Source organism: Pseudophryne corroboree, chromosome 12 (assembly GCF_028390025.1).
Source record: "Pseudophryne corroboree isolate aPseCor3 chromosome 12, aPseCor3.hap2, whole genome shotgun sequence".
NCBI lineage: Eukaryota > Metazoa > Chordata > Amphibia > Anura > Myobatrachidae > Pseudophryne > Pseudophryne corroboree.
Window position 1 is genome coordinate 67,740,179 of NC_086455.1, and position 17,045 is coordinate 67,757,223.

Below are 17,045 nucleotides of genomic sequence, written 5' to 3' on the forward strand. Positions count from 1 at the left end.
AGCGCACAGCACCGCAGCTGTGCGCCTTTGCTCTCAGCACACTTCACACTCCGGTCACTGAGGGTGCAGGGCGCTGGGGGGGGGCGCCCTGAGACGCAATAAAAACACCTTAGATGGCAAAAAATACATCACATATAGCTCCTGGGCTATATGGATTCATTTAACCCCTGCCAGTTTTTCCTTAAAAAAGCGGGAGAAAGGCCGCCGAGAAGGGGGCCGAGCCTATCTCCTCAGCACACAAGCGCCATTTTCCCTCACAGCTCCGCTGGAAGGACGTCTCCCTGACTCTCCCCTGCAGTCCTGCACTACAGAAACAGGGTAAAACAAGAGAGGGGGGGCACTAATTTGGTAGATTAATCAATACAGCAGCTATATAAGGGAAAAACACTTATATAAGGTTATCCCTGTATATATATAGCGCTCTGGTGTGTGCTGGCAAACTCTCCCTCTGTCTCCCCAAAGGGCTAGTGGGGTCCTGTCCTCTATCAGAGCATTCCCTGTGTGTGTGCTGTGTGTCGGTACGTTGTGTCGACATGTATGAGGAGGAAAATGGTATGGAGGCGGAGCAATTGCCTGTAATAGTGATGTCACCCCCTAGGGAGTCGACACCTGACTGGATGGTCTTATGGAAGGAATTACGTGATAGCGTCAGCACTTTACAAAAGACTGTTGACGACATGAGACAGCCGGCAAATCAGTTAGTACCTGTCCAGGCGTCTCAAACACCGTCAGGGGCTCTAAAGCGCCCGTTACCTCAGATGGTCGACCCAGACACGGACACTGACTCCAGTGTCGACGGTGAGGAAACAAACGTGTTTTCCAGTAGGGCCACACGTTACATGATCACGGCAATGAAGGAGGTTTTGAACATTTCTGATACTGCAAGTACCACAAAAAAGGGTATTATGTGGGGTGTGAAAAAACTACCCGTAGTTTTTCCTGAATCAGATGAATTAAATGAGGTGTGTGATGAAGCGTGGGTTTCCCCCGATAAAAAAACTGCTAATTTCTAAAAAATTATTGGCATTATACCCTTTCCCGCCAGAGGTTAGGGCGCGTTGGGAAACACCCCCTAGGGTAGATAAGGCGCTCACACGCTTATCAAAACAAGTGGCGTTACCGTCTCCTGATACGGCCGCCCTCAAGGAGCCAGCTGATAGGAAGCTGGAAAATATCCTAAAAAGTATATACACACATACTGGTGTTATACTGCGACCAGCAATCGCCTCAGCCTGGATGTGCAGTGCTGGGGTGGCTTGGTCGGATTCCCTGACTGAAAATATTGATACCCTGGACAGGGACAGTATATTATTGACTATAGAGCATTTAAAGGATGCATTTCTATATATGCGAGATGACCGAGGGATATTTGCACTCTGGCATCAAGAGTAAGTGCGATGTCCATTTCTGCCAGAAGAGGGTTATGGACGCGACAGTGGTCAGGTGATGCGGATTCCAAACGGTATATGGAAGTATTGCCGTATAAAGGGGAGGAGTTATTTGGGGTCGGTCTATCGGACCTGGTGGCCACGGCAACGGTTGGGAAATCCACCTTTTTACCCCAGGTCACCTCTCAGCAGAAAAAGACACCGTCTTTTCAGGCTCAGTCCTTTCGTCCCCATAAGGGCAAGCGGGCAAAAGGCCACTCATATCTGCCCCGGGGCAGAGGAAGGGGAAAAAGACTGCAGCAGGCAGCCTCTTCCCAGGAACTGAAGCCCTCCCCCGCTTCTGCCAAGTCCTCAGCATGACGCTGGGGCCTTACAAGCGGACTCGGGTACGGTGGGGGGTCGTCTCAAGAATTTCAGCGCGCAGTGGGCTCACTCGCAAGTGGACCCCTGGATCCTGCAGGTAGTATCTCAGGGGTACAAATTGGAATTCGAGACGTCTCCCCCTCGCCGGTTCCTGAAGTCTGCTTTACCAACGTCTCCCTCCCAACAGGGAGGCGGTATTGGAAGCCATTCACAAGCTGTATTCCCAGCAGGTGATAATCAAGGTACCCCTCCTACAACAGGGAAAGGGGTATTATTCCACGCTATTTGTGGTACCGAAGCCGGACGGCTCGGTGAGACCTATTTTAAATCTGAAATCCTTGAACACTTACATACAAAGGTTCAAATTCAAGATGGAGTCACTCAGAGCAGTGATAGCGAACCTGGAAGAAGGGGACTATATGGTGTCTCTGGACATCAAGGATGCTTACCTCCATGTCCCAATTTGCCCTTCTCACCAAGGGTACCTCAGGTTTGTGGTACAGAACTGTCACTATCAGTTTCAGACGCTGCCGTTTGGATTGTCCACGGCACCCCGGGTCTTTACCAAGGTAATGGCCGAAATGATGATTCTTCTTCGAAGAAAAGGCGTCTTAATTATCCCTTACTTGGACGATCTCCTGATAAGGGCAAGGTCCAGGGAACAGTTAGAGGTCGGAGTAGCACTATCTCAAGTAGTACTACGACAGCACGGGTGGATTCTAAATATTCCAAAATCGCAGCTGATTCCGACGACACGTCTGCTGTTCCTAGGGATGATTCTGGACACAGTCCAGAAAAAGGTGTTTCTCCCGGAGGAGAAAGCCAGGGAGTTATCAGAGCTAGTCAGGAACCTCCTAAAACCAGGCCAAGTGTCAGTGCATCAATGCACAAGGGTCCTGGGAAAAATGGTGGCTTCTTACGAAGCGATTCCATTCGGCAGATTCCACGCAAGAACTTTTCAGTGGGATCTGCTGGACAAATGGTCCGGATCGCATCTTCAGATGCATCAGCGGATAACCCTGTCTCCAAGGACAAGGGTGTCTCTCCTGTGGTGGTTGCAGAGTGCTCCTCTTCTAGAGGGCTGCAGATTCGGCATTCAGGACTGGGTCCTGGTGACCACGGATGCCAGCCTGAGAGGCTGGGGGAGCAGTCATACAGGGAAGAAATTTCCAGGGCTTGTGGTCAAGCATGGAAACGTCATTTCACATAAATATCCTGGAACTAAGGGCCATTTACAATGCCCTAAGTCAAGCAAGGCCTCTGCTTCAGGGTCAGCCGGTGTTGATCCAGTCGGACAACATCACGGCAGTCGCCCACGTAAACAGACAGGGCGGCACAAGAAGCAGGAGGGCAATGGCAGAAGTTGCAAGGATTCTTCGCTGGGCGGAAAATCATGTGATAGCACTGTCAGCAGTGTTCATTCCGGGAGTGGACAACTGGGAAGCAGACTTCCTCAGCAGACACGACCTCCACCCGGGGGAGTGGGGACTTCACCCAGAAGTCTTCCACATGATTGTGAACCGTTGGGAAAAACCAAAGGTGGACATGATGGCGTCCCGCCTCAACAAAAAACTAGACAGATATTGCGCCAGGTCAAGGGACCCTCAGGCAATAGCTGTGGACGCTCTGGTAACACCGTGGGTGTACCAGTCAGTGTATGTGTTCCCTCCTCTGCCTCTCATACCCAAGGTACTGAGAATCATAAGAAGGAGAGGAGTAAGGACTATACTCGTGGCTCCGGATTGGCCAAGAAGGACTTGGTACCCGGAACTTCAAGAGATGCTCACGGAGGACCCGTGGCCTCTACCTCTAAGAAAGGACCTGCTCCAGCAGGGACCCTGTCTGTTCCAAGACTTACCGCGGCTGCGTTTGACGGCATGGCGGTTGAACGCCGGATCCTGAAGGAAAAAGGCATTCCGGATGAAGTCATCCCTACCCTGATCAAAGCCAGGAAGGATGTAACCGTGCAACATTATCACCGTATTTGGCGTAAATATGTTGCGTGGTGTGAGGCCAGGAAGGCCCCTACAGAGGAATTTCAACTGGGTCGTTTCCTGCATTTCCTCAGTGATCGCGCTGAGCCCAAAAAAAAGTGGGTCCCAGGGACCCCTCACTTTTGAAAATTGGGGTCCTACCGGTCTTTTTCTGGGTCCCATCGGAATGAAGGTTCTTTTAAACTTAATCTTGTTTGGACACTACAAAAGTGTTGCAAGCTGGGGTGATGGGGGTGACAATGCTGCTGGGCTGTGTAGCATGCAGGACACCCTGCACCAGAGGTGTAACTAGACATTTTGGTGCCCTTAGGCAGGAAGTGAATTGGTGTCCCACCTCCCAGACCGCAAAGTAGAGGGAAAGCGCGCCACAAAATTTTAGGGGCGTGGCTTCGTGGGGAAGGGGCGTGACCACATAATAGTGCCAATTCACATTACACCACACAGGTGTGCCGTTTATACACATTGCACCAGGTAGAACCTCCTATGCACACTGCGCCAGGTAGAGCACTTTATACATATTGCGCCAGGTACAGCACGTTATACACTTTGCACCAGGTACAGCACGTTATACACTTTGCACCAGGTACAGCACGCTATACACAAGGCACCAGGTACAGCACGTTATACACTTTGCACCAGGTACAGCACGTTATACACTTTGCACCAGGTACAGCACGTTATACACATTTCTCCAGTTATTGCACGTTATACACATTGCGCCAGTTAGAGCGCGTTATACACATTGCGCCAGTTAGAGCGCGTTATACACATTGCGCCAGTTAGAGCGCGTTATACACACTGCGCCAGGCAGAGCGCGTTATACACACTGCGCCAGGCAGAGCGCGTTATACACACTGCGCCCGGCAGAGCGCGTTATACACAATGCGCCCGGCAGAGCGCATTCTACACAATGCGCCCGGTAAAGCACGTTATACACAATGCGCCCAGTAAAGCACGTTATACACAATGCGCCCAGTAAAGCACGTTATACACAATGCGCCCAGTAAAGCACGTTATACACAATGCGCCAGGTAAGAGCGCTGAGGCACACTGCACCAGGTAAGAGCGCTGAGGCACACTGCACCAGGTAAGAGCGCTGAGGCACACTGCACCAGGTAAGAGCGCTGAGGCACACTGCACCAGGTAAGAGCGCTGAGGCACACTGCACCAGGTAAGAGCGCTGAGGCACACTGCACCAGGTAAGAGCGCTGAGGCACACTGCACCAGGTAAGAGCGCTGAGGCACACTGCACCAGGTAAGAGCGCTGAGGCACACTGCACCAGGTAAGAGCGCTGAGGCACACTGCACCAGGTAAGAAAGCTGAGGCACCCTGCACCAGGTAAGAGCACTGAGGCACACTGCAGTAATCACCGCCGTCGTCGTCCTCCTCCTCCCCCCCCCCCCCCCCCCTCCCCCAATTGGGCAAAACCATGCTGCACTGCATGTGGGGCAGATGTAACATGTGCAGAAAGAATTAGATTTGGGTGGGTTATTTTGTTTCTGTGCAGTGTAAATACTGGCTGCTTTATGTTTACACTGCAATTTAGATTTCAGTTTGAACACACCCCACCCAACTCTAACTCTCTCTGCACATGTTACATCTGCCCCACCTGCACTGCACATGGTTTTGCCCAATAGTGTACTTTTGTTGTTTGCTAGCAACTCTGAATAACCCCCTAAGTTTATAATATTTATTTACCTGGACTTTTGTGTTATACTGCTCAGCAAGTACACTTTATGATAACAGAAATTAAGACTCGTAGTCACACTAAAGTACAGTGCTAACGACCAACATACACAACACACTTTCAGACAACTAGCCCATCAATATGGTCTTTGGTGGTATATGGTATCCTGTGATGTGACTCCGCCTCTAAAGGTAAATCACTTGGGTAAAAAAACAACAAAGCAGTTAGTAGAGGCTGGTATATAAATGTGTGAAGGTGGGTGGTCCCTCCAGTGGATGACTGAAACACCTGGTTAGTATTGATGCAGAATGTACAATCCAGATCTCCCCCTTTTCAAAGTCCCTTATTAGAGTAATTTGACTTATGTACTGCAATCCAAATTACAGCGTTTATTTTTACATAATGTTTGCATAGAATTATGTCAAAATGGAAAAAATAATGGAAAAAAGTTACAAATGAATATATTAAATTAATAGTTGTTTCATAGATATATAAAGTCAAAGCTAGTCCTAACAGCCATTGATTTTGTGTTAAATGCAAGCAAGAACTACACAGAATGCAACAATTATTTCCACTGACTTGATTTAGAACAGTGTTTCTGAAATCCTCACACAACCCAACAGCTCATGTTTTCAGGATTTCTTTAATTGTGCACAGGTAACGTAAGCCGTTTCTGTCTGCAAGTTTTGAAAGACCAATAATATTAAATGCAACTGGTTAGTTTGCTGCAACAAGGGCTCCTGGAGGGGATGCTACATTGACCGATAAGGACAAGAACGGACTGAGGGTTTTGTCAGGGTGCATCCAATTAATAAAATAATAAATTTGTGTACTGAGAGATGCTTGGCGTAAGTGACTCGTCAGGTTCTGTGCAGTTCTGCTAACAGGGGGTGTCGGTGTCCTCCTAGGCCGGGATCGGCGTCCTCCGTGATCTAGTGGCTAAAGCTGGGCAAAGTGCCTGGGGCTTCCCGCGGTGCCGTCTGAGGCAGTGGCCGCGCTGCCGCTCTTGCCTTTGATGTGTTCTCTCAAAGCAAGAGCGGTAGCGCAGCCACTGCCTCAGACGGCACCGCGGGAAGCCCCAGGCACTTTGCCCAGCTTTACCCACTAAATCACGGACTCCGATCCCTGCACATAATTACCAGAGTCCCTGTGGCAACCCCCGTCCCCCATCCGCACTATAAACTTACGGACACCCTTCCTCTGCAAGCAGCCTGGCGCCAAAGAGGAGGGGAAACTGGCTCCACCTCCTCTTTATATCATTCAGCACGGCGCCTGCATGCCAGTTAAACAAATCCCCCTTACAGATTGGCGGAATGAGGAGCGCGTCCCCGGGGACCCGCCCATTTTGTAAACTTGAGTCCCATGTCTTCAAAAACGGGTAAAAAACGCGCTATAGCGCGTTTTTGCGATCACTGTTTCCTGCAAACAGGACTGTCTATGGGCCTAAAATTAGGGTCCATTAAGGTTCAAATTTCGGCCCTGTCGATTTTCTTCCAGAAAGAACTGGCTTCAGTTCCTGAAGTTCAGACGTTTGTCAAGGGGGTACTGCATATACAGCCTCCTTTTGTGCCTCCAGTGGCACCTTGGGATCTCAATGTAGTTTTGGGGTTCCTAAAATCACATTGGTTTGAACCACTCACCACTGTGGACTTAAAATATCTCACATGGAAAGTGGTAATGCTGTTAGCCCTGGCTTCAGCCAGGCGTGTCTCAGAATTGGCGGCTTTATCCTATAAAAGCCCTTACCTAATTTTTCATACGGACAGGGCAGAATTGAGGACTCGTCCTCAATTTCTCCCTAAGGTGGTTTCAGCGTTTCACTTGAACCAGCCTATTGTGGTACCTGCGGCTACTAGGGACTTGGAGGACTCCAAGTTGCTGGACGTAGTCAGGGCCCTGAAAATATGTTTCCAGGACGGCTGGAGTCAGAAAATCTGACTCGCTGTTTATCCTGTATGCACCCAACAAGCTGGGTGCTCCTGCTTCTAAGCAGACTATTGCTCGTTGGATTTGTAGTACAATTCAGCTTGCACATTCTGTGGCAGGCCTGCCACAGCCAAAATCTGTAAAAGCCCATTCCACAAGGAAAGTGGGCTCATCTTGGGCGGCTGCCCGAGGGGTCTCGGCTTTACAACTTTGCCGAGCAGCTACTTGGTCAGGGGCAAACACGTTTGCTAAATTCTACAAATTTGATACCCTGGCTGAGGAGGACCTGGAGTTCTCTCATTTGGTGCTGCAGAGTCATCCGCACTCTCCCGCCCGTTTGGGAGCTTTGGTATAATCCCCATGGTCCTTACGGAGTTCCCAGCATCCACTAGGACGTCAGAGAAAATAAGAATTTACTTACCGATAATTCTATTTCTCGTAGTCCGTAGTGGATGCTGGGCGCCCATCCCAAGCGAGGATTGTCTGCAATACTTGTACATAGTTATTGTTACAAAAATCGGGTTATTATTGTTGTGAGCCATCTTTTCAGAGGCTCCTCTGTTATCATGCTGTTAACTGGGTTCAGATCACAGGTTGTACGGTGTGATTGGTGTGGCTGGTATGAGTCTTACCCGGGATTCAAAATCCTTCCTTATTGTGTACGCTCGTCCGGGCACAGTATCCTAACTGAGGCTTGGAGGAGGGTCATAGGGGGAGGAGCCAGTGCACACCAGGTAGTCCTAAAGCTTTTACTTTTGTGCCCAGTCTCCTGCGGAGCCGCTATTCCCCATGGTCCTTACGGAGTTCCCAGCATCCACTACGGACTACGAGAAATAGAATTATCGGTAAGTAAATTCTTATTTTTCCCCCTATCTACAGCACAGAGACTTGCTGCAGATGTAGTGGCATACCCTCCAGCTGTACCTTTTGAAGCCATTGAAAGTATATGAAAAGGGGTGTGGCCATGCCACTGTACCCATGGCCATGCCCCCTTTTCGAATTTGTATTGATTGTTATGTGTAAATTGTTGGAGGGTATGTTGCTGCAGATGCAGTAGGCCTATTTTGGGTTGTGGAGCTGCAGCTCCATCAGCCCCATTGTTAATCCTGCTCTGGGAACACACAGCAGCCAAAGGACAGAGCCTCCCATTGGATGTAACCTGTGTGGGAGGGCGTTTCTCGCCCAATCAGCTGTGGACTGGGTGTGACAGACCTGCTGCTAACCCAGTGAGAGCTCCTAGCCACACCCAGTGTTATCCACACAGTCACAGAGTGACAGATCTGGGCAATTATATAGGAGATTGCCATGTCCAGGGACTCTGTATCTTCTCCAGAGGAATCCATTCCATGTACTCTGGAATGTAATATAATTTCTCAGACTGCTGAATCTGAACCGTTGTGGGTGGCTTCAATTAAGGGAATGATATCTCAGATTTCATCTAATATAACTCATAATGAGACTGAAACACAGGTTTTGAGGAAATCTGTAGATGTTTTGTCATGTTCTGTTCACAATGCCTACTTAAGATCTCCTGGTATATGCCCACAAAAACGTGCTCTTGCCCAGATAATGCAAGTCGACACTGATACCGACTCTGATATGGGAGATGGTGATGGGGATATGTAGGGGGTAGATGAGGCATCCCTTGCTAAGGGGATGCAGCTCATGATTGAGGCCATTAGGGACGTTTTACACATTGCTGACAAAGTACCTGAGCGGGTCGGGAGGCTTACTTTACAGACAATAAGAAAGCCTCCCTTACCTTCCCTGCATCTAAAGAATTAAATGCACTGTTTGAAAAATCCTGGGAAAACCCGGAGAAAAAATTCCAGATCCCAAAAAGGGTTCTCATTGCTTTTCTTTTCCCTGAAGAGGATAGGAAAAAGTGGGAAAACCCCCCCCCCCCTATAGTAGAAGCTTCTAGATTGTCTAAAAAGGTGGTTTTACCTCTCCCTGGGTCTACCGCTTTGAAAGAGCCGTCAGACCGCAAGATTGAGACTACGCTCAAATCCATATACACTGCTTCAGGCGTGGCGCTAAGGCCCACTATGGATACTATGGATAGAAGTGACATTGAAATGTTTTTACGTCGCATACAGGATTCTGCAGGTTTCATGGTGAAGGCCACGAAGGACCTTGGTCATCTGAATGCACGGACGTCTTCCATGGCTGTCTCGGCACGCAGAGGACTCTGGCTACGCCAATGGTCTGCAGACCCAGAATCTAAGAAGTGTGTAGAACCTACCCTTCACAGGTCAGGCTCTTTGGGGAAGCGTTAGATGCGTGGATCGCCACGGCAACTGCTGGTAAGTCAACCTTTCTTCCCTCTGCTGCACCACAGACTAAAAAATCATTCGGACCGCTAAAGCAAAAAAGTCCAAATCCCCACCTACTTTCTTTAGAGGTGGCAAGGGGAAATCCTGAAAACCTACACCCACAGGTTCCCAGGAGCAGAAACTTGGTTCTGCTTCCTCAAAATCCTCGGCATGACGGTGGGACCCCCCAGTTTGGAGTTCGGGCAGGTGGGAGCAAGACTAAGAAATTTCAGTCAGGTCTGGGCCTTCTCTTGCCTGGATCCCTGGGTACTGGAAATTGTTACCCAGGGGTACAGACTGGAGTTTCAATAACTCCCGCCTCACAGATTCTTCAAATAGGGCTTGCCAGCTTTGCTGACAGAAAGTGCTATCCTACAGGAAGCCATTAAAAAATTGCGGAGGTCAAATGTCATTGTTCCGGTTCCACCTCGCCTACACCACAAGGGTTATTACTCAAACCTGTTTGTGGTACCGAAACCGGATGGTTCGGTAAGACCAATATTAAACCTAAAGTCATTGAACCCCTACTTGAGGGAATTAAAATTCAAGATGGAGTCTCTGAGAGCGGTGATCTCCGGTCTGGAGGAAGGGGAATTCCTGGTATTGCTGGATATCGAGGATGCGTACCTTTACATCTCGATCTGGCCGCCTCACCAGGCTTATCTCAGATTTGCGCTACTGGACTGTAACTATCAATTCCAGGCACTGCCGTTTGGCCTCTCCACGGCACCAAGAGTGTTCACCAAGGTGATGGCGGAGATGATGCTACTCCTCCGCACGCAGGGTGTGAACATAATTCCTTATCTGGACGACCTACTGATAAAAGCATCTTCCAGGGAGAAGCTGTTACAGAGCATTGCTCTCACAACTCTACTCCAGAATCATGGATGGATCCTGAACCTTCCAAAGTCGAATTTAGAGCCGACAAGGAGACTGTCCTTCCTGGGAATGATCCTCGACACGGAAGTATGGAGGGTGTTTCTGCCAGAGGAAAAAGGGTTAGTGATACAAACAATGGTCCGGGATGTCCTGAAGCCAGCCTGGGTATCGGTTCATCAGTGCATTCGCCTTCTGGGGAAGATGGTTACCTCCTACAGTACGGAAGATTCCATGCACGGTCTTTCCAACTGGATCTCCTGGACAAATGGTTGGGATCTCATCTTCACATGCACCAGAGGATATGTCTGTCATCGAAAGCCAGAATATCACTCCTCTGGTGGCTGCAAACTTCTCACCTACTAGAGGGCCGCAGGTTCGGGATTCAGAATTGGATCCTCCTAACCACAGATGCAAGTCTCAGAGATTGGGGAGCAGTCATCCAGGGGGAAAACTTCCAAGGAAGGTGGTCAAGTCTGGAATCCATCCATCCTTCCGATAAACATTCTGGAACTAAGGGCCGTGTACAACGGTCTTCTACAAGTGGCACATCTTCTAAAATATCAGGCCATTCAAGTTCAGTCGGACAAGGTAACGACAGTGGCCTACATAAACCGACAAGGCAGAACAAAGAGCAGAGCTGCAATGTCAGAGGTAACAAGAATCATCCTCTGGGCGGAAAAGCACGCGGTGGCGCTGTCAGCAATCTTCATTCCGGGAGTGGACAACTGGGAAGCAGACTTCCTCAGCAGACATGATCTCCATCCGGGAGAGTGGGGCCTCCACCCAGAAGTGTTTGCAGAGGTGACAAGTCTTTGGGGCGTACCTTAAATAGACATTATGGCCTCACGCCTCAACAATAAGCTTTGGAGGTATTGTTCCAGGTCGAGGAATCCACAGGCAGTGGCGGTGGACGCCATGGTAACTCCGTGGGTGTTCAAGTCAGTGTATGTGTTCCCTCCACTTCCACTCATCTCAAGGATTCTCAAACTAATAAAGAGAACAAGCGTTCAGGCAATCCTCATTGCTCCAGACTGGCCAAGAAGAGCTTGCTACGTGGATCTTTTAGAGTTACTGCTGGAAGATCTGAGTCCTCTTCGTGAGGACCTTCTGCAACAGGGGCCATTCGCTTAGCAAGACTTACCGCGGCTACGTTTGATGGCATGAAGGTTGAATGCCAGATCTTAGCTCGGAAGGGCATTCCGAACAAAGTTATTCCTACCCTAATACAGGCTAGAAAGGGAGTAACGTCAAAACAATACCATCGGATTTGGAAAAAGTACATGTCGTGGTGCGAATCCAAGAAGTTTCCTATGGTGGCGTTTCAACTTGGACGGTTTCTCCTCTTCCTGCAAGCAGGGGTGGATGTGGGCCTGCGCCTGGGCTCCATAAAAGTCCAGATTTTGGCCTAGTCCATTTTCTTCCAGAAACAATTGGCTGCCCTCCTTGAGGTTCAGACTTTATTGAAAGGAGTGCTGCACATCCAACCTCCCTTTGTGCCTCCAACGGCACCTTGGGACCTTAACGTGGTACTGCAGTTCCTGCAGTCGGATTGGTTCGAGCCTTTGCAGGAGGTTGAGGTCAAGTTTCTTACTTGGAAGCCTGTCACTGTTGGCATTGTCATCTGCTAGACGTGTGTCGGAATTGGGGACATTGTCCTACAATAGCCCCTACTTGATTTTTCATGAAGATAGAGTTGAGCTCAGGACGCGTCAGCAATTTCTTCCGAAGGTTGTGTTGGCTTTTCATATCAACCAACCTATTGTGGTGCCAGTGGCTACTAACTCCTCAATCACTTCAAAGTCTTTGGATGTTGTGCGGGCTTTGAAGATTTATGTGAAGAGAACTTCTCTTCACAGAAAGTCGGACGCTCTGTTTGTCCTTTATGATCCCAACAAGGTTGGGTGGCCTTCTTCTAAGCAGACGATTTCTCGCTGGATCAGGTTTACTATCCAGCATGCTTATTCTACGGCAGGATTGAACATGTCCTACATCCGTTAAGGCCCACTCTACTCGTAAAGTGGGTTCTTCCTGGGTGGCTGCCCGGGGTGTCTCAGCTTTTACAGCTTTGCCGAGCAGCAACTTGGTCAGGGTCGAACACGTTTGCTAAGTTCTACAAGTTCGATACTTTGGCCTCTGAGCACCTATGGTTTGGTCAATCGGTTCTGCAGGAGCCTCCGTGCTCCCCCTCCTGTACTGGGAGCTTTGGTACATCCCCATGGTACTAATGTGGACCCCAGCATCCTCTAGGACGTAAAAGAAAATAGGATTTAAATTACCTACCGGTAAATCCTTTTCTCGTAGTCCGTAGAGGATGCAGGGCGCCCGCCCGCCCAGTGCTTCGTTCTCCTGCAGTTGTTCCTTGGTTCGGTACTACCTTGTTCCTAGGTTCGGTACTACCTTGTTCCTTGGTTCAGTACTGCATTGTTACTTGGTTAAGTACTGTTGTTCAGCTGTTGCTGACTTGTTCAAGCTGGTTAGCTTGGTTTGCCTTGTTATGTGTGAGCTGGTATGAATCTCACCGCTATCTGTGTATTTCCTTCTCTCGAAGTATGTCTGTCTCCTCTGGCACAGTTTCTAGACCGAGTCTGGTAGGAGGGGCATAGAGGGAGGAGCCAGCCCACACTATTAAACTCTTAAAGTGCCCATGGCTCCCAAGGGACCCGTCTATACCCCATGGTACTAATGTGGACCCCAGCATCCTCTACGGACTACGATAAAAGGATTTACCAGTAGATAATTAAATCATATTTTTTGGATTGTGGGAGGAAACCCACAAAAGTACGGGGATAATATACAAACTCCATACCGTTAGGGCCATGGTGGCAATCGAACCCGACCTCAGTGCTGTGATGCAGTAATGCTAACCATTACACCATCCATACTGCATATTATCATATTGCAAATATAAGAAAAATAAATAGCCTAGGTGTGTGTATACCTTTTTATTCATTAAGAAAATGCTAAGCTTAACAATTTTATTCTCTACTAAATAACATTTTAAATTGTAGTATTTCCTACTGGCATCTTGTGTAAGATTGTCAGGCTTACAGCTGTGAAATACTAACACAGAAAGAATGACAAGTAGCATAAAAGATATTTATTTTGCGTGGAGTTGATTTATTAGATTATCATAGAACTAGCTGAATACCCGTGCTTCGCTACAAAGTTCTACGTATTTCCGTGGGTTTAACTTTATTTTTGAAGTACTTCCTGGTAAACTATATTATTATTTTATTGCGTTATGTTGTGGGTTTTGTTTTGTTCTTTCCGTCAGGCTGGAGAATGGCCAGGCTGTCGGAGGAGCGGATTCTGGAACCGGCAACATGCAAGTGGCAATGGGAGAAGCAGTCACTCCTCAGATCCACACCAGCCACTTTCACACTCTGCCCCTGAGCTTTGTTAATGGTCATGGCGTAGCAGACCTGTACCGGGAACTGCAGCTGTTTGAACTGGAAATGGTCGTCTGATTGGATTAGAGGAATTCTCGGAATGAAGACAGTTTCCGGTGGATTCTAAAGAAGCCCCTAACAATCCCCCAAATTAAAATGAAGCAAAAATCGACAACTTGTTGGTAAAAGTATCGTGAAAAAAAATATTGTTTTTTAAACTAGATTAACATGCTGCTAAAAATATATACACCTACTTAAGCACTTGATTTGGTAACGTTTGTATGCAAAAACAAAATCTAAATCTTATCTGGATTAAGCAATAATGAAGAATTTATAAAACACACATTTCACCCCTTTGAGGGTGGACTTGTGAAAAATCCCTTATTAGTGGGTGTCTACGTCACAAAACAAAGCTACTGTCCAAATTTCAAGTTCCTAGTCCTCATGGTTCCAGAGATTTCATGATGAGTCAGTGGTATTTGGCTTTTATATATGTAGATTGTCTGGAATCTGCATAGGAGCTCTGATTTACAGAGCCGGCCCTAACCAATATGATGCCCTAGGCAAGATTTTGGCTGGTGCCCCCTAGCACCACCGCTAGTTCTGCCTCTGACCCTGCACCCCTTTCCCAGCACCAGGCCACAAAGGTATGTGTTTTTGCTGGCAAGGGGCATGGCCACACAATAGTACCCCCAATTCAACTTATGCCTCACAGTACTGCAACTTTATTTGCAATTTATCATACGATAGTGTCCCTTATTCACATTACGTCCCACAGTAGTATCACTTAACCTTATATACGTTACTCCTCACAGTAGTGCCCCTCATTCACATAACATACTGAATTGCTCCTTATTCATATTATACCACACCATATTGCTCTTTATTCTCATTACACCACACTATATTGCTCTGTATTCACATTAGACCACACAGTAGTGCCCTTTCTATACGTTACGCCACACAGTAGAGCACCTTATACACATAATGCCACACATTGGTAATGCATTTATACACATAATGACACACATAATGTCCCTTACACATATGCCACACATTATTAGTGCCCTTATACACATAATGACACACACAGTGCCCCTTACACATGTTACACATTATTAGTGCCCTTATACACATAATGACACACACAGTGCCCCTTGCACATATGTTACACATTATTAATGCCCTTATTAATACACATATAGTTCCTGGCGTGAGTCATCTGGCAGCTTTGCTAACGTCGGATGCCTATTTTTTTATGAAAATGCATCTTATGTACATTGCTGTGTGGCAAAGATGCACAAGCAGCTTCCGCTGATTAAAATGATATGCAGCATGCCTATATTCTGTGTGCGACTGTGACTGTATCTGCATACAAAATGCTACACACAGAATATAGGCATGCCGCATATCATTTTAATCAGCAGAAGCTGCTTGTGCCCCTAGGCATATCAGATGCCCTAGGCAATTGCCTAGTTTGCCTATGCCTAGGGCCGGCTCTGCTGATTTATCACTGCTGTAGGTTGAGTTGTGTGTTAGTTCCATAGCAATTTCTATGTTATGGAGACATGATATCTGTCCATAAACCACTTTCCCAAGAGTGCTCTGCTCTCCATGGTCTTGTAGACCCTCAGCTATAATGGTAACATACATAGTAGCATAGTATTTGAGGTTGAATAGAGGCAAATTGCCCATCGTGTTCAACCTGTTTTAAGTTGATGATTCTACATACTTGCTGAATAATGTTTTATGACTAGTTAGCTACTATAACTCATGTTGCCCTCGGATTAACCACGTTGATATTTTAAGTATTATAACCTTGGATAGCTTTTTTTATTCAGAAATGTATCCATTCCTTTTTTAAATCCAATTACAGAGTCTACCATTACCACCTTCCCCGCTAGGGAATTCCACATCCTGATTGCCCTAACAGTGAAGAACCCTTTCCTCCGTTGCGTTCGGAACTTTCTCTCCTCCAGTCGCAGCGAGTGCCCACGTGTCCTAAACTGTGTTCTTTTAATAAATAATTCCTCTGATAACTCTTTGTGATGTCCCTTTACATATTTGAAGATATTAATATCTCCTCTTAGGCGCCTCTTTTCTAGCGTATACATATTCAACCTAGTCTTTCCTTATAGTCCAGTCCTTCTAGGCCTTTAATCAATTTAGTAGCTCGCCTTTGAACACTTTCGAGTTCACTGATGTCTTTTTTATACAATGGTGCCCAAAACTGAACACAATATTCCAGGTGCGGACGTACCAATGCCTTATACAGCGGCATGATTACATCCGAGTCCCTTGTCTCAATTCCCCTTTTTATGCACGCTAGCACCTTACTTGCCTTCTTTACTGCGTTTTGACATTGTATACGGTTATTAAACCTATTATCAATGAATACCCCCAAATCTTTTTCAAACTCTGTTTCCCCTAGGCGTTCCCCATTTAATATGTAGGATGCAAGTTTGTTTTTAGTCCCAAAATGCATAACCTTGCATTTGTCTGTATGGAACCTCATTTCCATTTAGACGCCCAGAGTTCAAGTTTAGATAGATCATTCTGCAAGGACTCCACATCCAATTCTGAATTAATTACCTTACACAGTTTAGTATTATCTGCAAAGATTGACACTGTGCTTTCCAGGCCTATTTCTAGGTCATTGATAAATATGTTGAATAGTAGTGGTCCGAGTACGTACCCTTGTCGTATTCTGCTGACTACTGGGGACCAGGTTGAGGACTTCCCGTTGATCACTACTCGCTGTACCCTGCTATCCAACCAGTTGCTTTTCCATGTGCAAATGGTTTTTCCTAGGCCAAGCTCATTTAATTTGATCATCAGTCTCCTGTAAGGAACTGTATCGAAGGCTTTTGCAAAATCTAGGAAGACCACATTCACTGCTTTTCCTTGATCAAGATTATTGCTCACTTCCTCGTAGAAGCTAATTAAGTTAGTCTGACATGACCTGTCCCTCACAAACCCATGCTGGTTCTTGCTAATAATCCTAGCGGACTGTAGATACTCCTGTATGCCGTCCCTTAGAATTCCTTCCAATATTTTCCCCACTATAGATGTTAAACTAACTGGTCTGTAGTTTCCCGGAAGA

At 47.3% G+C, this 17,045-nt stretch overlaps 1 long non-coding RNA gene across 1 annotated transcript in view; it reads left to right on the forward strand.

The window, feature by feature from the left end:
- Positions 1 to 15,981, forward strand: part of LOC134980687 (uncharacterized) — a 25,287-nt gene extending 9,306 nt beyond the window's left edge. The window contains exon 3 of the long non-coding RNA XR_010190459.1: positions 13,828 to 15,981. This is a non-coding gene — a long non-coding RNA (uncharacterized LOC134980687). The remainder of the gene's footprint in view (positions 1 to 13,827) is intronic.
- Positions 15,982 to 17,045: the final 1,064 nt, after the last annotated feature.